General features: G+C 37.8%; 1 protein-coding gene across 1 annotated transcript in view; it reads left to right on the forward strand.

Annotated features, from left to right (window-relative positions):
• Positions 1-18447: 18447 nt before the first annotated feature.
• LOC139130895 (uncharacterized) overlaps positions 18448-24260 on the forward strand; it is a 140908-nt gene continuing 135095 nt past the window's right edge. The window contains exon 1 of the mRNA XM_070696705.1: positions 18448-18535. The gene's annotated coding sequence lies outside the window, so the exon portion shown is untranslated. The remainder of the gene's footprint in view (positions 18536-24260) is intronic.

Consider the following 24260-nt stretch of genomic DNA (forward strand, 5'->3'; position numbering starts at 1 on the left):
ATTCATGTCAATGACAAAAGACTTGCAGGACAAGCTATGTTTATTTTGGACGGGATGTTGTACCTGGTACTGCCACATACCTCCACATCACAGTGGCCTTGTGCTGTGTATAGGGCATTTTAACGATGTACGCTATCCACCAGAGTAAGTCATACAAGGAACACTTGCCGACCACCCATTACATGTATAGTAACCCTAACACTGTACTAAGGGATGGACCATTTGATATCCTTGGAATATTTTCGGGAACAAAATGATTGCAAGTAAATGTCAATGAAAAAAGAGAAGGCTTGACCTCAAGAGCGGGAGAGTGGGAAAAATAATGTACACAGATCAGGGAAAAATAATCCTACCTCAGTCTTCCAGGACCCCCTTGAATATCAAATGGTCCAGCCCTAATCTGTCAATGTTGGCCAAGACAACCAAATAAGTATTACTTGCACAAGAATGTCACATGCCATGATAAACTCTGGTGTTGTGCCCAGAAAACCATCCCATACATCTTCATAGTATCAACAGTATGTGCACGTTTTACACGTATAAGGTCCTCGTCGCCATTGTTTGTTGTTTTTACAAAACGATTTTCAGTAGCAGATTTCTCTCATCTCTGAAACTGGTAACCACACACACAAAGTATGCTTGCACATGCAAATCACAATTACTTGGGACTTTGTATATGTACCCTGGTAAGTGTCCCTATTTACATTAAACATTCAAGGTGCTTGTCGTGCACGGTACATATCACACCAGTTTTGTAGAATAGGCTAATGAAATGATGTGCATTTTTATTGTTTTATTGCTTTCAATTGGGACCTGAAGAGAAAGTGTAAGAGGGCCCTGAAGAAGAACATTGAGGGAGACGGGCTTCAGTTTTTCATTCATTCATTCATTCATTCATTCATTCATTCATTCATTCATTCATTCATTCATTCATTCATTCATTCATTCATTTGTTGCCGTATAAAGAAAAAAATAATAATACATAAACTACTTATCGATATCAAAAGTCAAAAATACAAAAATACGACACTGAAGTGTCAATTTTGGAATCCCAAATAGCTTTTCGCCTGTCAATTTTAGCTCCAACTCCGAAATTCTTGTTAATTCAATACTACAATGAGGGCTAATAGTTTTCTTTACACATTAAATTCTAAACACACGAAATGAAAGGATAACATAAGCAGCGTAAGCAAGTCTTCATGAAATTGCCACATTATTATGATGGATAATCTACATTTCTTCAACTAGATATTGTCATATAGCAGAAATGATATTTTTATGTGAGGCTTTTCAGATATGCAGCTAAATTATTCCATGTGCATCTACGTAGTTACAACTGTAACAGCAAATTGACCCGCAGCTCTGAGCATTTTCGGAATAGATACATTTTGCTGAAGTTTGAATCTTGTATGTCTGTTGTATTCACTTTAAACTTTAAATAGTCACTAAGGTGATAAGGAAGGCTTCCAATGTATGGATCAAAAACAAAACTTCCCATACAAAGTTTATGAAGCATATATAAGAACAAGAACACCAGCAGGGTCCTCAAGCAATGGAAAAGACGGATCTCTGAAGTCAGAATAGGTCAATAGTGTACACACACTTTCTGAACATTGAAAGTGGTCTGTAGATAGGTAAAATAAGTACTTCCAATACTTCTAATCCATACATTTTGTTTGGTTGAATAAAAAACTTGCAAAGTGATGTACGAATATGTTGGGATACGACATTTTTTAATTTAATGAAATTACCCATTTTTAATTAATACAATTCTCTACATACTTTTATGGTCTTAACATGATAAGCATTTATCAAAGCATAGACAGTAGAGGTGGGGGAGAGATGATGGTACAACATAAACGATTTAATACCTAAGGCATCACATTTTTCAAAGTCGCGGATTCATTGATTATTAAAAATACAGTAAACCAGCATTGGACAACTGTGTCAGGATGTCGACCGATAGCTGAACACATAATTGCACTTGATCTATAATGTAGGTGTTTTTAGCAACAATTACAACTGAATAAAGTGAAGATATTTTCCAACACAGAGTTGTGGCACCGAATAGAAACTCAATGTGGGAGAAGATGCATTGACGGCCAAACTGACAGAAAAATTGAGACAAACAGACACAGACAATTCTGTGCACATTGCATCTTTCTACGTAGAACATTATTCTCATTTTTATGGTTGTTTCTTTTGAAAACGCATGCTTTACCAAAGTAAAAATACAATAACATGTTGATTCATTATCGTCTTTCGATAGCGATGACAAGTCGTTCATTACTGATTGTGTCTACTTTCTTATGTAATGCAATCTTATATAGTGACCGTTCTGCAACAGTTGAAAGTTACTGCACCCAAAAAATGCCTGAGAAGCAAAGTGGCTGGGCAAAGTGTCGCATCGGGGCGTTGACACACATAGCAGAAAAGTAACCTCTGTACAAAAAGCCTCTATATAAGGCTGTAAAGGGTCTCTTCATAGAATAAGTTTAAAAAACATGACCCAACGCCTATTGTAATAACTTAAGGGTTCCTTTCCTATAAAAATAGCGCTGATCACAAATGATGTCATTTTTCTTTCATAAATATGCAAAAATAAAATTTATCGGCATTTTCCGCAAGAATGGAAACAGTAAAACCTGCCAGTGTAACAACGGATACTAAAAGTCACATTAATTCGCATGACTTTATGGCTCAGACTACTGGCTGCAACAACAGCCGCGCATGCAACAACAAAATTTTTAGCGTTGTCCGATGTCGTGCATTATATTTAGTAACAAACCTGAAATCGTCATCAGCGCTATTCACCATGTGTATGATAATAAAAGACTTAAACTTTTGCTCAAACTTTTATCAAGCAAACTTCAACGATTCTCTTTCATAATACAAACTGTCGAAATGTTGATACTAGAAAACACATTATCCAAATTTTTAATAATATTGAAATTCAAACATGGGCTTCCACCCCTGTGTTATTTCTAAGGGAGAAAGTAACAGTTCCCAATTTCCACAAAAATGAGCCAGCGAAAACATTTTAACTGACAAGCCTCAAAATAAGCCTCCGCAAGTGGTGGCGAAAATATTATTGTAAAAGTTTGAGAGTCCGAAAATCTGCTCCGCAGTCGCATTCTACCGAAAAGGCCGTCGTATGAGTCAGTCGGCATATTTCTGTAGTACGAATACAAGCTTAAAACAAGAAATTGAAGGCCGTGGATCTGTAAATAAGCAAATGCAGGGAATTTAAAGAAAAACAGACAAAGAAACAGACAAACAAATAAAACTTAACAGACTTGTTTTTGTCAAAAGTGAGATCCATCAATAAAGCTTGCAACTCCTCCAAAATATTTCGTCGAAAGCACAGACCTGTGCAGTTTTGCGGACTATAAGACACATTTGACAGATAGTAATGCGGCCAAGGATCCGTTGTCGACAAAATGGCAAACATACAGAACACAATATTGGTTAAGAATTTCTCTGATTTTCCCTATATATCTGTCACCGTAAATTACCTTTGCAATAGCATACTTTGTGATGTATGGGTGTTCCGCCGCAATGCATTTTGTTGATCACCGTACAGGTTGATTCTGCTGATGTCTTTCTCCACTGTTGCGTTGTCATTGTTCCTTCAAATACGTCTTGTCCGGGAACGGTTTCTATGAAGACTTGGTAGCTGACCTTGACGTCAAGGAGGTCAATACGTGAAACTGAGCGAAAACCGGGCACAAGCTGGTCATCATCAACGCTGCCGCATAGCGCAACACCTGAAGGGGAAAAGAAAGCTCTATAAGTATTTCAATATTGAATTGTGATAAACTGCAAGATGTGATACGTCATAAATTTACGAGCCAAAATAAACATTCAACCACTGTAAGTTTACGCTTTCAAGGTCAAAGGAAAATACACGCGCCATTCATCCTCGAGTGAGTGATCCGCACAAGAGAGACGTAACTTACTCGGGTTTTGATCTTTTTGTTATTAAAAATACTAAAATACGAGACCTTGTAGCTTCGGATAAGAATAAGGTTGACTTCATGACCTCTGTACTTCGACCTTCTTTACAATCGCAACACTAAGTGTAAGTCCTTAACTATTATGTGTGATTAATATCAAACCATCCTCCATAGGCAGTGGAATGCATGTAAACCAAGTTATATAATCGGAGATCAATCGTTGGATCTCGGGAAAGCGTGGTAAAAGTGGCAAAAATAAACAAACGAAAAACATCCCAAATAACTAACAAAAATTCAAATTTTCAAAAACACATACACACAAAAGAAAAAATACAAAGAAAGCTTGCATAGTTTATTCAACCTTGCTGCGTCTCCAAAATATTCACGTGACTGGAAAATAACAATGAGTTTGTGTAATTCTCGAACAGAAAGTTTTGCATGCTTTTTAGTTGTGCTTGAAAAATTGCCAAATTCTGGGAAGGGAAAGGGTTGTGGGTACAATTTCCGATAACCTCACACAAAAGGTAGATCCGTCCCTTGGTAATCATATCCATAAATTATTCACTCGAAATTCTCAACAGAGAAACCGTTATGTTTCGTTTTTAGACAATATTGGTAATGTTAGTGAATGGTGATACCTTGTCATTTGGAGCACCTATGAGGGCGCTTTTCACATCTGACAGACTCAGTTCAGCACAGTACTCTCTGTACGGCTCTGTCAGATTATTAATATGCTTTAACAATGCTATAGAAACTTCAACAACCTTAAACGAAGATAAAATATTTACTTTTCGTGAAAATGAAAGTCAACCGCGGTTCACTTGGCCGTAGTGGTGGGTTTGTTTCCAGGCTTCATTTAATCTCATGATAAGCAAATACCGGTACATTCGCGGTCGTCTCTCAACTGATATCGCCTGCTCAGCACAACTGCTTCAATGTTATTCCAAAATACGACAAGACAAACGTCCATGGCCACACATTTTAATCTCTCGATGTTTTCAAAGTTATGGTTCACATACTATTTTTGTTATAAATTCATAACAGAATTTACGGTCAACGATACTATAAAAGTTACATTACAATTTCGTAAGATCGCCCCTGTACTTACACAAGTATACACACACAAATGATTGCATATGTTGATTACTACAATTCATGTATTTTATATAAATCTGCACCATACAATGTACAATACAAACTCTCTCTCATGTGTGGTATGAAGTACACCTAAAACAGAGAAAATATTTCTTTAGATATATAAATATCACCATAATATAGAGTATTATAAAGTATTTTATTATGTATATCACAGACAAATAGAAGAAACAGACTTGCAACGCGGCATGGCTTTTGTTCCATGGTCGTCTCGGTGGACTATGGCCTTTTCCTATTAAATGAGCTTCTCAGGCGTAAGATTTTTTTTGAGACCTTTGTTCGTGGTAAATAATTGCACGAGATTATGCAAAAAGTACGACGAGATGGCATCGTGCTGCCAGTCGCGTAGCAACCATACCTACTTTGTGAGCTCTTAGGGCAGAAACGCTGCTTCACGACAATCAAAACATAACACGCCCGCAGTTTCATAACACGTCCTTCAATGACCAACTTTTAATAGACGATATGACGACCGTAGACCATTGAGTAAAACCAGATAATATCGATAAAAGATTTTCAAATTTGGTTGAAACACACTCATTATATATAATAATATGAGAGGAATTTTTAAAATGGTAAAACTCACTTTCCCGAAGCTCAAAACTTTCCTGATCTGAGCGAAGGGTAACACGACTGTTCTTCTAACCACAGTCTCTCTATCCACCGGTCGGGATCGTGGATAGAGGGACTGTGTTAACCAGCTTTCATTTGTAATTTGAGCAAGGACAGAAAATCGACGCAATTCGCTGACTAATTCACATCTTAGGCAGGCTTTGGCTGAATTGCTTTCTTTAAGGAACAATCTCTTTTGCTGGGGAATTTATAATAAGGACCTTTCCATCATTCCAGCTTTTGGCCATACAAATTTTGACGTGGGCACTATACGGTCTAGGCCCTGAGAACCGTATAGTGCCCACGTCTATGAATATTCAGCGTGAACGAGGGCGATAAAACTACAAAGACTGCTTCGGATAAGGCTGGCAGGAACGCAAACAAATTATATCCTCTAAGTCCCAAAGTCTACACTTGGCTCTTCTAAGTATTTCTGTAATAGATAACCACCAACACCGAGGAGTTTCGGAAATAGAATCGCCGAGGCCGTAGGCCGAGGCGATTCTATTTCCGAAACTCCGAGGGGGCGGTGGTTATCTGACTTAAACCACGCGGTCACTTTTCATTCAAACCACAGTAACTGTTCGCTCCATTACTGTCACTACATACCTAAATGAACAATGGTTGATACCAAAGGGTTCTAGAGAACTGACCGCTCTTTGTTTTCCAAGTGAAATTTTGAAAAGAAATCGATGATAATTTACATATTAACTTGTCCACCTGGTCGAACTTCTCACCTGGTCACCACCAGTGTATTGGAAACATTCAGCGTTTCATTGGCTGATGAGGTAAATTGCACTGATTTGAATTGCTAATGTGATATAAAATACACAGAAGCACCAAATTAATTTCAGTCTCGCCACGAGTGTCTGACCGTGAAATATGGCAAGTGACAGCGATAGCGACTCAATCTTATCACACAAATAATCTTTATCACACAAAATAAGGTCAGAGAAGCTTCCTCAGACAATGCTAGCTGTAGCGAATTTGAGTTTGACGCTGAAGAATTTCTGGCAAAATTTCCAGTGGTAGGACAGCAGAAAATGTAAGTGACGGCAAACGACTAGGTGATATCAAAAGCGACGAGGAGATAGCAAATTTGATAAAAAGTAATATACCCCCAAATACAAGAAGAAAGATGACTTGGGCTTACAATACATTCGAAACTTGGAGAAATATGAGGAATGATTATTGTAGTAAAAATGAAATTTCGGGTCTCAGTGTAATTGGGCCTCAGTTACTCGAAATGACCAATGACGAGTTGAATTACGCGCTTTCTCGTTTCGTACATGAAGTAAAGAAAACGGATGGTACCGACTATCCCGCAAACACCTTGTTTGAAATAATTTGCAGTCTCCAAAAGCATCTGCACGACAATGGTCGTGTTGTGAGCTTATTGAAAGATGATATCTTCAGAGAATTGCAAGGTAGCTTAGATGCCGTCATGAAACTAAGGAATAAGGCGGGCTAGGTTTAGTAAAAAAAACAAGCGCAAATTATAACACTGGATGAAGAAAAATTCTTTGGGAAAAAGGTATACTAGGAAAACAAAATGGTCAGAGACTCGTGGATTCTATGGTATATTTAATTGGACTGAACTTTGCGTTGAGGGGAGGCCAGGAACATCGAAACATTAGATGGACAAATTCACAAATATCTTTAAAAGTGTGTAGTAGTGGTTGCCGTTATTTGGAATATGTAGAAGATGTAAGCAAGTGTAATCAGGGTGGTTTAAAAAACCGTCATATTAAGCCGAAAACAACCCGGGCGTACGAAAATACTGACGACCCAAGTCGATGTGTTGTCGCTTATTTCGAATTCTACAATTCTAAATGGTAAGTGCAGTTTTTTTTTCGTTCTGTCACCAGCATATTGATGTGCATTTTGTGTACACATAATGAACAAGACGTCCTTCACCACTGCCATGTATTGTTAACGGTGTCTCATTCACATTTGCAGTCCTCCTGATAGACCAAATGACGCTTTCTATCTGTACCCCTTGAAAAATCCAACGAATGACGTATGGTTTTCATCGAGAATAATCGGGCACAACCAACTCAACACCGTTGTTGCAAGAATGTGTGCGGAGGCAGGATTCGAGGATTTCGGTCTAACCACTCTCTACGTGCCACAGCTGCGACAAGATTGTATGCAAGCGGTGTCGACGAGCAACTGATCCAAGAGAAAACTGGCCATAGAAGTCTAGCCGTAAGGAACTACAAAAGGACAGCTGACGTACAGAAAGAATATGTAAGCAACATCGTGCAAGGTACATACTTTTTCAAATGGCATGCGTGTGCTTGCAACATGAATCCGTAAGATGCGGTTTTCAAGTGATATATATTCAAAACATTTTCAGCTCTGTTAAAATGACGTATACTTAATCAAGGCGCGTCAAATGTAATTACCTGGCAGCATAGACAGTTTTAAAATATCTCAAAAAATGCTCCATAATTTTGCAATTGTTCAGAGGCGACTTTATTTAGCGGGACTAACAGGTACAATTTGCCTTATTTTGCAGGAAGAGATGGTCAGCAAAACACCAAGAAGATCAAACTTGGAGGTGGTTGCACGAATTCGGTTGAACCAGAAAAAAATGAAAAAATTGATGCAGTACCAGGAATACCAGGAATTCATATAAATATTAACATTATGAAATAAATTGATGTGTATTTCGTAAAATAAAGATTAGACTGAAAGAAGTCAAGTACAATAAATATGCAAATGTTAACCTGTTTTGTGTCTCAATTGAGCTAATTACTACCAGGTGTTGAGGATTCTGTCAGAATCGCCTGGTGGTTCTGTCAGAATCGCCTGGCGGTTCTGTCAGAATCGCCTGGCGGTTCTGTCAGGACCAGGTAGTTCGTTAAAATAAGTACCGCATAGAACAATAGTGTGACGTCAGAAGCGTGGTTTAAACTGCACTCCAACCTGGTCAGTCCACAAGGATTGGATTTTTTCCACAGTTGCGAGTGGAGTGATACATACCGGCCGCCGCGCCAATTATTCTATGCATAGTACGCGGCGGCCGGTATGTATCACTCCACTCGCAACTGTGGATTTTTCGATAGTTGAGAACGGCGACACCAAACGATGAGTCCATTGTCCGTTTAGTTGAAACGAATACTAGCATAAAGTGCATGTTGTGTTGTAAAATACCAAAGTCACCATGTTTGGTCGAAAATGAAAAGAAATGCGTTGCGACACACGATAATTTCACAGTCCCTAAAACCACGGCCATACATGAACGCGCTCGCGTATGTCCGTACGCTCTAAGCTGACATTGAATGGTATGCATTACACGTCAGCGACGAGTGCTACGCTTGCGATCGTGTCGATCGGTACGACGGTGACATGAATCAATGGTCCAGTTCAAGTGACTTGAATGACTATATACAAAACTGTTTTGATGTTTTTTGCTCTGTTATGGACAAGGGTCCGGCATTCACAGGAGCAGAACATTTCGGCCAAGGGAGACATAACACTAAAACAAAACTGACCAACTTCGCCTTTTGCAAACGCTAGCGTTCGCGGGACAATGATTCGTTCCGCCCGTACCGGGCCCGTACCTCGATCCCAGCTTTGTACTTAGCCGGCAGTTAACTGTTTTTATCTTTTATCTAATGTGAGCCTAGTGTAGCCACGTAAGATATATATATATATATGGTCCAATTTCGATATGTTGTAGTCTAATTTTGATATGCTGACTTATTCACTATCAAATCACAGACAAACGAAACTCAACTCACTGCTAAGGGACTGGTCCGTTTCTTCGGCCGGGGGGGGCGGTGGTTTTTTTTTGCCGAGGTCAAAAAGTGGCTGACCCCCCCCATTCCCAAATTTTGAAAACAGGGTGACCCCCCATTCCAAATTTCGAAAACAGGGTGACCCCCCCGCGCGCGACATAGGTTAAACAAAAGGTGGACATAAATTTTATATGTATATATATACATATATATACACACACACCACACACACACACACACACACACACACACACACACACACACACATATATATATATATATATATATATATATATTATATATATATATATATATATATATATATATATATTACGTTTTACATATATTTTAAATAGTCATTCTATGTTTTAATAAAATTGTTGACATGTCAGTTGTAAGATAGGAATTTCAAAGTGTCAATCTTAAAGTTTGAATACAGTACATTTTGAATGAGCTGTATTTTGAATGAGCTGTGAATGTATTTCACACTTTCTATGCTCTTTAACCAGATGTCCTGAACTGTTGTACAGAAATGGATGTCAATCATTAATATCAAAGAGGAAAAAGCAGTGAATCAAAAACTTTGATGGGTGTTAAGACTTGCCAACCATCCAATTAAATCTCCTGAGGAGCCATAGAGAGCTTTTGTAGCCAAATCTGATGTGTACAGTGTCTGAGAGGACCTTTGAAACCATAAAAGCACAGCTAATAATGACAAAAACTGCCTTTTTAACTGTTATTTTGTTCATAAAAAAGCATCTTCCTACAGAAAACCTGAGACGCAAAGGAAAATATTTCATCAATGAGAAGAAAAGATATGTTGTCATTTTTCTATCTCCAAAATAAGTCACTGTATCAAATATATATTGTGAAATATTAGTGCATGTTGCTTGCTAATACTGAATTCTCATAGAGAAAACAAAAAATTATCAGGAATTTGTCATGCTTTTCATGTGAGCTGCAGATCTCATAACGGTACACTTTCACTTAGCCAACATCAAGATATCTCTGACATATATCTCTGACTTATTAAAGTATGGCGCCCGAAGGGTGCGCCGAAAAATTTGAAACATCCTGATATCTCTGATATATATGCCTTGTCATATGCACCTGAAGGGCATGCTGAAAAAATTCTGATATAATAAAGTAATGAGCTAGAAGAGCACACTTAAAAATATTGAACATACAGATATCTCTGATATATGTATGCTTGATATGTTAAAGTTGGGCGTGCTGAAAAATATGACTGATTATTAAAGTTACGCGCCCGAAGGGCGCGCCCGAAAAATACAACTGAATGATAAAATTTGTGGCTGACACTAGCATTTTAGGCAATGATGAGCCTGTGTCAAAATTCAAAAACACACTGACCCCCCCCCCTATTGGGCATTTCAAAAACATGGTGACCCCCCTATCACCAAAGTCCAAAACAGGGTGACCCTCATGAATCCACCGGCCCCCCAGGCTGAAGAAACTGACCAGTCCCTAATATTACCGGTCAACTTCAAGAATCATGTCTCAATTTTCTCAATTCTCTTCCAATAAACCCGAGACAATTTACTGACAGTATTACACTGTCACAAACTAGTCCATTTGATGGACTGTGTATACACTAAAGTTTTCGATTTCATAAACCAGAATTCAGATCTCTCCGTTCAAGAGACGAAGACGGTTTCTCTTACAACTCAACCAACAAGACTCAAATTATGATGATCGTTCTTTCTCGTATGTCGCTGTAGCAAGCAGCCATAGCTCTCGTACGTTGCGACGGAATAACTCTTTTCCATTGCATGACTTGGGGTTTTCCCGTTGCAATCCATATTCGTCCGGGAAAACGAGAGCTACGACTGCACAGATGAATAGACTTTCTAGTCATATTCGGTCAGCATCAAGTACTGAAGTTTTGAAATCTTGACTAATGACCTGCTTCTCTGAGAAAGCATAGTCATGCGACAAGCGCCAGTGAAAATTTTCTTTATGCTTTGTCTGGAAAACTTACATCTCAAAACTTAAGTGATTTTGCTCAGCTCACTTCTGACGATCATTTAGTTGCGTTTAGGACCCAATAAACAAAATGTTACACTTGGTGGGGGTGCCCGTGATAAGTGGAACGGCCTTTCTGACCAATCACTGACCATGCTTGGTTTAGGCGTCAAATTTAAAATTCATTATTATCATTGCGTACATATTGACATACACACCCACAAACTCATTAAGCTACCAAAAGCTCTCGCAGAAATTTGTATGGGAAAAAGCTGTCATCATGGATTGGCCAAGGTCCAATCATTTGCAAATGTGCGTGTACCTTTTTTTATCTTTACGATGACCCGCGCCACAATCCCACTCATACGGTGATCTATCGCTTGCCTGCATGTGCTATATGCAATGTGTCTCTCTGGTTGTGTTCAAGCAAAAACCTCGGTACGACATTGCCTCAACGGTCGAATTTATTGTATGTGAACCGGAACTGATTTCAATTGACTATAGTTGGTAAGTTATCGGACGGAGGACATACCGACAACTTTTAACATTTTCCAACATAATTAATCATACTATAGGTATTTCTTTTAACTTTGTAATTCTGAAACTGTCATTGCTCCATTTGTACGGTGAACACCACAATTCAATGTGGTTTCTTGTTCAAATATGATATGCACTGTTGCAGAACTTGAAGGCAATAAGCCCCTTTACAGTTCCGCGGACCAGCGTTCTATACCCATGATGCCTTTCGAAACTAGCGGCTTCGAGGGTACCACTTTGCGCGTATCGCCTATTCTTTAACACAGGTCTGCTATAAAAAGAATCATTTTTTGCTTGTTATCCGACTTATTCTGTCGAAAAAGTAAGCTAATTATTCATTTTGTATATGTCAATCTATTTGAAAGCTGTTGAATATAACAGTTCGCCAATTATGTACTGTTTTATGGAAATCTGGAGGAAATTTGTGTCGTTCTAATTTATTTAGCCTACATACAAATGTTGATCACAATAATCGGCTGTTGCTTTTGACTAGGGATTTCACGCAAAAGTATACAATTACTGCCGTCAAATTGAATGTGGAGACTGCATTGAACATGTAAAGATTACGTACAAAAAGTGATGGTGATTTTTATATCTACAGACGAAATCTACGGGACAAAAGTTTTAGCTAGGAGACAAATGGGTACCCCTTTCATGTAAACAAATACGTAAAACTTCATACGGACACAGCGGCAATCATTGGACCGGAAAAGAGAACACAACCAGTCCGACATTGGTTGAAGGAGACATGTCCTGAAGGTGTCTCGTGCGAGGTTTTCGTTGCAACCTCACAAATCGAATTTTGTAAAATCACGAATGCTTGCTGCATCCGCATTGAACACAGATGTAAACAAACGCAAATCCCACAAACATGTTCTTGATTTCCGTAAAATTGATGCGCAATTGGCAAACTGTTGCAACAGACAGCTATAAATACATCGACATGTAACATATTACTGCGTAGCTCGCATTTTCTCACAGAATGAGTGTAAAAACACGCGAAAAATGAATCTTGATATGGTAGACCTGTGTTAAAGAATAGGCGATACGCGCAAAGTGGTACCCTCGAAGCCTTTAATTTCGCAAAGCATCATGGGAATAGAACGCTGGTCCGCGGAACTGTAAAGGGGCTTATTAGCAGAGCGGTAATACGCGTGACCATAAGGCCTTCTAAAACATAATATAGTATATATCCTAGAGGAAAACGTTTTTTCTGTAGGGTCTCTGTTTCCACGGTATGACCAAAGACCCATTTATCTTTGGTATGACAAAACTGGGATCGTGTTGTCTTTCCCTTTAACTACCCGAGTCTACCCCATCGCCCTGTGTCGTCTGCGCCTTTGCTGTCGACGTCATCATTTACGGGCTTTTGCCTGCCAGAATATTTGATTATCCCTTCCTGCCAAATTTTGAGGACATTGAGTTTGACCTCCTTGACCTTCAAAGAAGACTTTTCAGTAATGACACCATTCCACAAATAACATCGCAAAAGTTATGCTAATTTGATAACGAGCAATGTCCGCGCTGAGATAGCTTTTGTTTTTAAATAATTGGAATTAATGGGAACGGAGACATGAAAATGAATTCGAAAAGTACGTACGCAAGTGTAATCAGAACAGCACTTAAAATGATAAACCTTATAAGCTGGCAGCGACGAAAATTTCATTCGTCAGACTCATAAAGTATTACTGAACAGAGTCATTTCTGTTAAATTGCATTATGTCGAACAAAGAAACTCTAACTTTCATTGTTGTCAAGTTATCATTTATTGCCGCAAGAATATAGAACGAACATTTTTTTGTGACAGTCTATAACAGCATGATTGTAGAAGAGTCATTCTGTGATTCTAGTAGTGTAAGACAAGTCTGTGATTTCAGTTCAGTTCAGTTCTGTTAATGGGACTAAAAATCCTTTTTGAATTCTGATCATCCGTATCTCCATCTCTGGAATTTGTGAATGTTCGAGAGGATAACGCGATGATTTGTGTTCTGCTTTCATCTGAAGCGCGTGAGTGGTTTGTGCGCTGTATATGGGAGTTTATCCCGGAATTCGACAGAAAATATAACACGATACTGCGCAGACTCGAAGGCATCGCGTTCGATCACTGGGAAAACCTGACGTGGGCTGCAAATATAAATGGGTTTCTATGAAATAGGAAAGACACAAGAGAAACTGTTGCAAATGATTTTATTTTTAAAAATTCTCCGCCTTGTAACAAGTCCACGATTCTTGCATAAAAGCGCCATAGGCTGTATCTTCTAGCTATTTTTAAGGAACTTTTGTTTGTGGTTTCCCCACACTTACTGCATTGAATCCCTGAACTGTAACTTAAAGCCATGTATTTAGCATATCAACACAACCTATATGAGTATAATCTCCATTGTTATTGTTGAAAATTGTATTCAAGTCCGGACTAGAATGAACAATGATCACTACACACTAACACGCTGTGTTGACAAAGAAGAATACTCGAAATTTCAGCATGACAGACGGATTAGGGTCAGACACGGTAGTTGATATACCGAAGCAGAATACTGAAAAAACTTGCCACAAGTTACAGCTTATGTCCCTTTAACCACTTGCGTGCACTTTATCAGAACTTGAACAAGACTATAGCCATAGATTAGCTGCTCAGGTTGCTATAGTTTGAAAAGAAATGCAGTGCATTGTGGCGAAATTTCAAATTAAAGGCGTGATACTGTCAAAAGTTGTTTGCTATGTCGCCCCGTGGAGGTCCAATCACGGTTGCACTGAGATTGGTAATAATGGAGTATTCGAATCGCAAATGACCTGCGCTTATGATTCGGACTGCCGCTTTGGACTGCATACTGCTACTTCAGCTTGCAAAAATAAAATTGCAGACATTGGGAATGTACATTTTGCAAACGGAATTATGACGAGAGATACATCGGTCGTTACAGCAGGTGGACCGCTAATTTGTCCAACCTAATTGCCTGTAAACAGGTACGAAATCACCACTAATAACAACGGATTTTGGTGAAACCATAATAACAAAAGAATAAACTAACTTACGTGTCTGCAGTCTTACTCATGTATGGTCCCCTGCCCCTTTTAATGCAGCAATGGCAATAATGCCCCATGGAAATTATCGGTCTTTTTGAATAGAGAATAAGTTTACGATACAAAACTGACCATATCCTATGTGCTACTAATTATCAGTACTAGTTGTTGTTTTTTAACAAACTGCTGTGAAATGTGACAGATAATTGCCAAATCTTTCCCCTGACGTTTGTGCATAGTACCCTTCCAATTCTCTGCCTCTGTACCACCAGTAACCTTACCGCAGTCTGAGTGACGATGCACCGTACTCTCTATCAACAAACAATCATTAGATATCATTTTGATACATTCCATCGGCGCATTGGTCTTCATATAATCGAGATATAATGAGAGATGAATATCTAAAAGTATTTTGGTCGTTAATGAAATTTTTGGAGCTGCATTCAGTGTGTTAATTGTATAAATCTAAGAAAAAGAACATGTTAATTTGACGACGACGACGACGACAATGATGATGATGATGGTGCAAACACCTATAGACACATGCATACTGCCTTTGAATCGCAATTTTTAACATTTTAACCTGTCACTTCAAGAACAAGAACGCTGTGACACATCTCCTATAAAGCCGAGCTTTCACTTAAAATGACCATGTCTTTACCCCAGCAATCGATTCCAATTATTGATTGCTAAAATACATATTTTGCATACATGTTACAGTGACAACAGTCGCAGCAAATTCTAAACAAAGCTACAATAACACCAACAAGTTGTCTTCAGCCATTGATACACATGGCCACTTACTGTTGATAAGCTTATTTGTTTCGGTCAGCTGACGAGACAAAACAGACCCTTCCAAAGGTTGTAGTGTAACTTGGTCTAATAAAAAATTATTCATATCACACCATCGGAACTACAATTGGATGGTGACGTAATGTCGATTTAATCTACAAAAGTAATCTCATCTGCTTTTCTTCTTACTTGTTTATGTGAATAATTTGCAATATTGCAACATTCATGTACAGGCACCTAAAACTTTTGAGAAATTTGAAAAATGTAAAAATATAAATATCCCAAATTAGTTCAAATCGTATTATATATAATCTGTTCCCTCACATCGCTTCTGTACACGCAGTCTTTTGTAAGAAAAAACATAGGGACCAAGAAATCTGGTTGTAGTGTTGTTTTTTTGGTTGCTATTGTTGTTGTTGTTGTATATAAATACAGGAAGAGCGTACGCAGGGCGTGAGTTGCGTTGGCTTAAATAATGATAGCGTCCTTGTGGTGTTTCTTACGACATCTACATCACTTTGAAACAACATCCACTGGGCAAAATGCTTGATATACAACAGTATATACATTTACCCATTCTTTACATGTGTCAAATACGTTAAGTATACACGTACGTATATTAATAAAATGCAAAACTAGAGTGTACACTTAAAGGGCCTATGACATGACCAACCTATCTTCATTGCATTAGCAGCCTTAAGTATAAATAATACGTGAAATAAATTCATTATTGCTGAAAACCGTATCGTTAACCATAAAATCAGCACTTTTTAACCCAATCACAGCGATCCCGCAAAAGACCGGAAGTGCTCTTTGGGCGAGCTCGCAAATACGGAAATGACGCAACCGAAGGAACGCAGTACCGCGAAGCGTAACCGAGATACATAGACGTCCATAGAATTTGGAAGACTATCTTGTATAAAAATATTACCCATGCCAAACCGCTATATTGCTCAAAGATCCCAGTGATGGTGTTTCGTTACTTAGGTTTCCAAAGACCCAGGATTATTTAAAATTTGAGTGAAAAGTGCAGCGCCTGGGGCAGAACGATATCCGCCACGTACCGTACCGGCAGATTGGTGTTGTGCACGCAGTGATCATGCATTTGACTCACGTGTCCGCTTCCTTCGAAGGGATTCAACTGTGATTCAAGGTGCGACATACTACAGGTGCAGCAAACGAACAATGCACTTTTAAAGGGGTCCTTACTATGATAAGATATATTGTGTATGACAAGCAATGTGAACTGACTAATTTTAAGTCAAGAGGGTAATTAATTAGCTGTTCATAATTTGCCCTCCCACTAAAAATTTTTCACCTACCCTCCCGCACTCAAACTTCATTTTTACCCACTCCCCACTTATTTTTGCCTGTTTCCCCTCCCCACTGTGAATTTTTGAAGCTCCCCTGCCCTGTGGCGAAAAAAAATTGCCGATTTCCCCTGCCCTGGAAAAAATTCCCATCAAAATTTTGTCATTCCATGTCCCTTGCAGACATGAAAAGTTATAAGTACTTGCCCTGTGTCCCAATCCCCGGAAACACCATGGCTCAACTTCCCCTGTCCCCGTTTTAAAAGTAGCTTTCCCTCTCCTCGTTTTTCGCCAAGCCCTGTCCCCAGGACAATCAACCGATATCTGCCCTGCCCTACAAAAAAACTAAAATTTGCTCCCCTGCCACTTAAAAACATGTCCCCTGCCCGAGCAAAATTAAAATTTCCCCTGCCCTCAAAAATTGCTCCTGGAACAGCTTTTTCGATGAATAGCTCCGTTGGCTGCACCTGATACTAGTTTACTGAAGCCGAATGCCATGCTCAATAAGCTTATATTTATTCAATCTGTTCCAGTGGATACCCCGGGACAAAGAAGAAAATTGACAGCTAATGAAAAATTGTCAAGAATATCATATGATATAAAGCTATTTGTGTGCGCCGTTTTTATTTGACGAGTCCGACGGTTACGATGCGCGCATATCAGTTGATAGTTGCGATACTACATATTATGTAAGGGCCAAAACATCCCCCATAAAGGGAACTACCGGTACTACCTTATCATAACACTTATTTTTTAAAATAAATAAAAGGAACCATGCGTGGGAGAGATAGGCGCCTGACTGTATTATGTCGCCCGTCCAGTGAACAGCCAAGCACAGTTAACTTAATTATTTACAAAAATGAAATTTTAACTATTTTTTTAGCAAAAATTTGCATTTCATCAGAACAAAGAACTGCAGTGCTCGCTCAATTACAGTAAAAAATTTTAAAAGCGGCCAAACAAGGTTAAGCGTGCATCAGTGGAGATCCCTTTTTCTCATCAATACGCAGTGTTTATAATTGTTATGTCCATGGCAAGATATATTAAATTTCGATGCAAATGACATGATATCAATTACATCACAAACACATTAGATATTTCTCACGTCCCACACTTTAACAAATCTATAGCCGAACCCACTGTAATTTATATTGTTAGTATTAACTGTCGAACGCCAACCGTTGGTTCATTAAAATATGTAAAGTGGAACAACATTTATGACTTAATTTTATGTTCATTGGTATGCAAATTGACCGCCGCTGTTTACCCAATCAATGGTCTCTTATTCTTAGGAAGTTACGTCGCTGATTTTGCCGGCTGCAATAATACTGGTAAAAGATTGGTCATACAAACGTGTTTAACAGTGTTGGCTTATCCAGGCCACTGATGCCCTTGTCAATTCTGACTTAAGTTTGTGATTTGGGTAAGTTGACGCATTTCAGCCACTTATATTTGTATTATGATGTGTTTTTTTGCTCAACTGAAACCCGTCGTTCCGGTTAAGCAAAGGTTATGTATATTCTCTACTTTCCCACTTTGTAATTACGAAGTCGCTATACGTCGAGGCTAAATCGCATAAAAAAATAACAAAAGTGTCCATTTTCCTCTCTTCAAAACCGATTTCTCGGTGCAGTGACAGCGTTTGTGATGACGACGAATATTGTAAGGTCGCTTGTCACAAAAACATAAACGTATTTATTTAATGAGTCGTCCTCTAATGTTGATCGATTTTGAAAATTTTGTTAGTTTTGTTTACTTTGTCATTAATATACTTTAACAACTCTTTGCAAAATTTATTTTCTGTCATTTGCTGAAAGCCGATGGAGACTTGAATCGATTTTAATTTAGCTACGTCGAAAAAAATAGTACCTGTTGAATGTCCACGAGGCGTCACATTGTATAAATTTATATTATTTATGTTTGGTTTTAAATATAGAACCTGGTTTTGCTGCAAAATCGTGTTGAAATATCGCTTGATGTACATCTATCTCTTCGACACAAACCCTGTTTGTATAATGTCCAATTTTATTAATGGTGATTAAATTTTAATCCTGACTATAACGCAATTGTGAACAGTTATATATAGCACTGTACATCGTGTGAATACATCTTGAATTGTGTTTACAAGGCAAACTGTTTAGCAATAAGCCACATCCAACGACAATATACCTTGGGTTTTTGACCAGTTCACGACATATATGCACTAGCGATATAAAATATCATGTTATTCTTAATTGTTATTCTTTATTCAATGCAAGAACCGAGGTACATGAACATTCCACATTGATTAAGGGTCATTAGCATAGAATTTTATAATCCAAACAATGCTCATTAATGTAATCTGCATATTTGAATATCATTATACCTCGCATCTTGCACTAATAGTTATTCTTAATTGGTAATGGTATCAAAAATTACAGCTACTGTCCCTTCTGATATTATCTGTCTGTTCTCCTATTGTCATTAAAATATGCGTTTGTCGTAGTAATTAATTACCAGTAATAATGCATACTTAATTACACTAGTACATTGCATGAAGTTATATATTATTGTACGCGAAGACGTAAATTTATACGCGTGTATAATCATTGGCGCATATTATAAACGGTGATGTTGGCTGGCCTACCAGTAACTTTGCTTTTCTCGAGTGTACGAGATAGTATTCGACTGTCATGCGTGGGGTTCGTGTTTATCCCGCCATCTGGACGAGTCTGAAGCTTCAATTTCGCGATCACCTTACCGTCAACGCGACAGTCTGCTGAAAGTTAATCCATCATGTAATTCTTAGTTTAGTTTTGGATATTTACATACATGTACCGACAACTCTGCACAAATATGAGGACACATCGCTTTGCAAATGCACTAGTTTAATACAAACGTAGCCAAGAAGCTTGCGTTAATATGAAAGCATTTCAACCCGGTTGTGACGATTAATCCTTCGATTTTTCTCTGCTCATTATGCAACAGTAGTGTAACACTTTCCATGGTACTCCTATTAGCGAACGGTTGTTTGGGCATCATTAAAATTATAATGACGGTTGTAATGTTATTAATATTGCTTTTTAGTGTTATTGCATACTATTATTATCTAGCACTTTTGATTTTTATTTTCTGTTTGTGTTCGTTTCTGTTTTATTGATTGATTGTTTGTTTATTTGACATGTTTCTTTTTGCATCGTAAATTCAACGTGTAATTTGCGCTGCAAAATGAAAAGTTGTGGAATGAGGAGATGGGAAATTAGTTAAGACGAGGTGGTCAACCATTTTCACCATCCACAAAGAGCCAAAATAGTGATGAGCATTGTAGCTCTCTCCAGGGAACATTTTCTTAGCAGCACATTAAGAACGCTGTAAATTAATGAACACGGTCCAGGAGCGGGTTGAAAATTGATTGATGTTTTTAAAACACACTCTTTATTATGGATTCCGCCCTTTACGTTTCGCGACTGAATCCGAAGGTCTTCTTTGTCACGTTTACAAATACAAATCGATGTCGAAACCACCGTACATTTTCATTTTCTTTGGATTTCATAGGACAAGACCTGTCTTACATTGGCTTTTCTCTTTGCGATGACATACCAAGTCGATAACTTTTCTACAGTCGCATTTCGGGTCGCATTTTGACTGATTTCTTGCCTTGTACATATCTGTTGTTTTATGAGGGTATCTTCATTTAATATTCATAAAAATACACATACTTAATATTAGCTTAATTATAATGCAAAGGACTGCGATAGCGTTATGGCGATATAACAAGATTCTTATACGCGCCAAAATATCGAAGCAAACTGCTCGCTACCGCTTGTTCAACTGTAGAGACACACAGATATCAGTATGAGCATAACTTGAGCATGAAGAAAGAAAACTGTTCGTAAACATAAAAATTAGTAATACTTTTATTGAAACAAAATACAGGCGCAAAGTTACTGGTAGTAGGCTTGTCTATCCGATTTCGTCATTGCGAGCATATTCATTTACGTTCGATGACTGCGCACTATTTTATATTTTGAAACACTTCCAAGATGCCCATTTTACCCCAAATTTTTTACCCCAACGTTTCATTTTACTTTTATGTCACGGTTTCTTGACAAAATTTCTAATCGCATCATTCGCTAATCAATCGAGTTGCTGTACCGCAGTCACTCAATTACACCGGTATCGGAACAGACATCAGATACGCAGGCTTGTCATGAGTAATCATTCGAATCAAGCAGATGTGAATCTGTCTCTCCGAACATACACAATATTCTTGTTTAAATGAGTCAATAGCATTAACAGTTAATCCTAGTAATTTTCTGACAACTTTATTAAGCATTTCTGACTTGCATGACGTACATGGCAGTCGGAATCTTTACGTACCAGGTGAATTTTATTAGCCATGATCGGGTTTTAAAAGCTTTGAGTCATCCAATTTTTCTCGACATAAATAAATCATCAGATAAAAGATATTTTGCCACCTTGGGCTAATACATCAAGGTACACGGCGATAAGATCTAATTGGAGAAAATCTCTTGATCGGGGGACCAACTCAATGTCAAAATATATCCCGACTGGGAGTTTAAATAAGTGATGTTTGAAAATGGTGATCTATGATATCCTTGACATAAACTTGACGTAATAATCACTAATGAGGTCAATCTGTGACGCTAGAATACAACTTTATCATGATGTAAGCGACAAGTTACAGCATTTCGGACCATTATTGTTAAATTTGGAATATACAAAATAAGCGGGCAATTGTGAACTTTTTCTGGACAATGCAATGGTTCTAAACATACCCTCATATTTGATAATAAACGCCGCATTGTGTACTAACTTGTGCGCAAAACTATTTTTCTAAAGTTGTCTCGTAAGATCTTATCTCATACATATTCAAGATTTCTAATGATCGATGAATTTCGCCTCATTTGGTTTAGTGTACCCTGGGTCCTTGCAGTACAGCCCTGCCCCTCTGTACCCGTTTAATAACCCGCAGAACTACCCGTTTTATTGAGATCAGTCAGAACAGGGAGCTAGGGAATGAATGAATGAATGAACTGAATGTGCTCACGTGTTTCAAAACAGATTCATTCATAGTCTGTAAACAGACTAGAAAATTTTAGCATTTACTCATCTTGACCTACTAATGTGACCGCTGAATGGATGACTTTGAGTTTGACCAAATTACAAAATTAGTTATCAGGCATTGTAATTGACTGCTGATGACTCGACATGTAGTGACATTTATCAGACACTACTGGACGTATGATATAATACAGTATGACATGAATTACTGCATACTTTTTGACTGTTATGACGTTGTGTAAAACAATTGTACCTTTGACCTGTCTCATATTAAAGGGTACAAATCAACGAGCAAGGGCATGTTACGCAACATTAGTTTGCAGACCTCAGGAAAATCACTAACCAAGCAAATGACGCGGAGTGGAAGACGGAATTTCTGATAAGACTAGACGTGTAACGGTCGACTGCCAGAGTAACTATCTCTGACGAGGATTTATTGTAGTATGTTTTTCAATATTCCTGTCAATAAACCAAATTCATACCAATATAATCGACACCTGTGTGAGGCGTGTAATAAAAACGATCAGATATGTGTTACATCATTATATGTAGCAGGTTTCATCAACTTTCGCGCAGTACTCTCAGAGTTAGATCACAAATTGTAGAACTTTGTGAAATAATATGTAAATGAGCTAATTATTAACTTGCCAAGCCCAATGCTTCTCAGTACAATTAAATATTTATTAGATCAATACCTGTAGAAAGTTTGATCAAATATAATGCTGAAAATTTTGGAGTAATATCACTAATTACAAAGTTCATTAAATATGCAAATGAACCCTTACTTAACTCCACACAACTAAATGATTAACACCACAATTAGCTATCTGTCGGATCAGTATCTGCAGCAGATTTCATCACATTTGGTCCAGTTATTTTGGAGTTATATGACTAATTACAAAACTTCATAAAATATGCAAATGAGCTATTTGTTAACTTGACACTGCCAAAAGCTTGTCAGTACAATTAGATATTTATCAGATCAATATCTGTACCAGATTCACAGACTTGGGTGCCGTAATTTTAGAGTTATATACCTAATTACAAAGTTCATTAAATATGCAAATGAACCCTTAATTAACTTGACACTTCTAAGTGCTTTACACCACTGTTAGATATCAGTCAGATCAGTATCTGCAGCAGAATTCATCAAATTTGGTGCAGTTATATCGGAGTTATATGACTAATTATAAAACTTCGTAAAATATGCAAATGAGCTAATTATTAACTTGACACTGCCCAATGCTTCTAAGTATAATTAGATATATATCAGATCAATATTTGTTGCATGTATCATCAAGTTTGGTGCAGGAATTTCAGAGTTATCTCACTAATAACAAAAGTTCATTAAATATGCAAATGAGCAGATAATTGACATGACAGTCATAGCATCATCATAATATTCTGAGATCATTATCTGTGAAAAGTTTCATGAAATTTTGTGCAGTATTTCTTGATATATGTCTACTCTCCATAGGGAACCATTGTACGGAAAAGAGTGATATTGTATGGAAAGCCGTAGCCGTAGCTGTCTTAACTGTTATATGGTGATGCACATTTGTTATATGGTGATGAGCATTCGTTATATGGTGATGTGCACTTGTTATATAGTGATGTGCATTTGTTATATGGTGATGCGCATTTGTTATATAGTGATGTACATTTGTTATATAGTGATGTGCATTTGTTATATGGTGATGCACATTTTTTATATGGTGATGCATATTCGTTATATGGTGATGAGCATTTGTTATATGGTGATGTGCATTTGTTATATAGTGATGTGCATTTGTTATATGGTGATGCGCATTTGTTATATAGTGATGGGTATTTGTTATATGGTGATGGGCATTTGTTATATGGTGATGTGCATTTGTTATATAGTGATGTGCATTTGTTACACGGTGATGCGCATTTGTTATAGAGTGATGGGCATATTTTATATGGTAATGTGCATTTGTGGTATTGTGATGGACCTTTGTTATGTGGTGATGGGCATTTGTTATATAGTGATGGGTATTTGTTATATAGTGATGGGCATTTGTTATATAGTGATGGGCATGTGTTATATGGTGATGTGCATT

This window comes from Ptychodera flava, chromosome 1, assembly GCF_041260155.1.
Source record: "Ptychodera flava strain L36383 chromosome 1, AS_Pfla_20210202, whole genome shotgun sequence".
NCBI classification, from domain to species: Eukaryota; Metazoa; Hemichordata; class Enteropneusta; family Ptychoderidae; genus Ptychodera; species Ptychodera flava.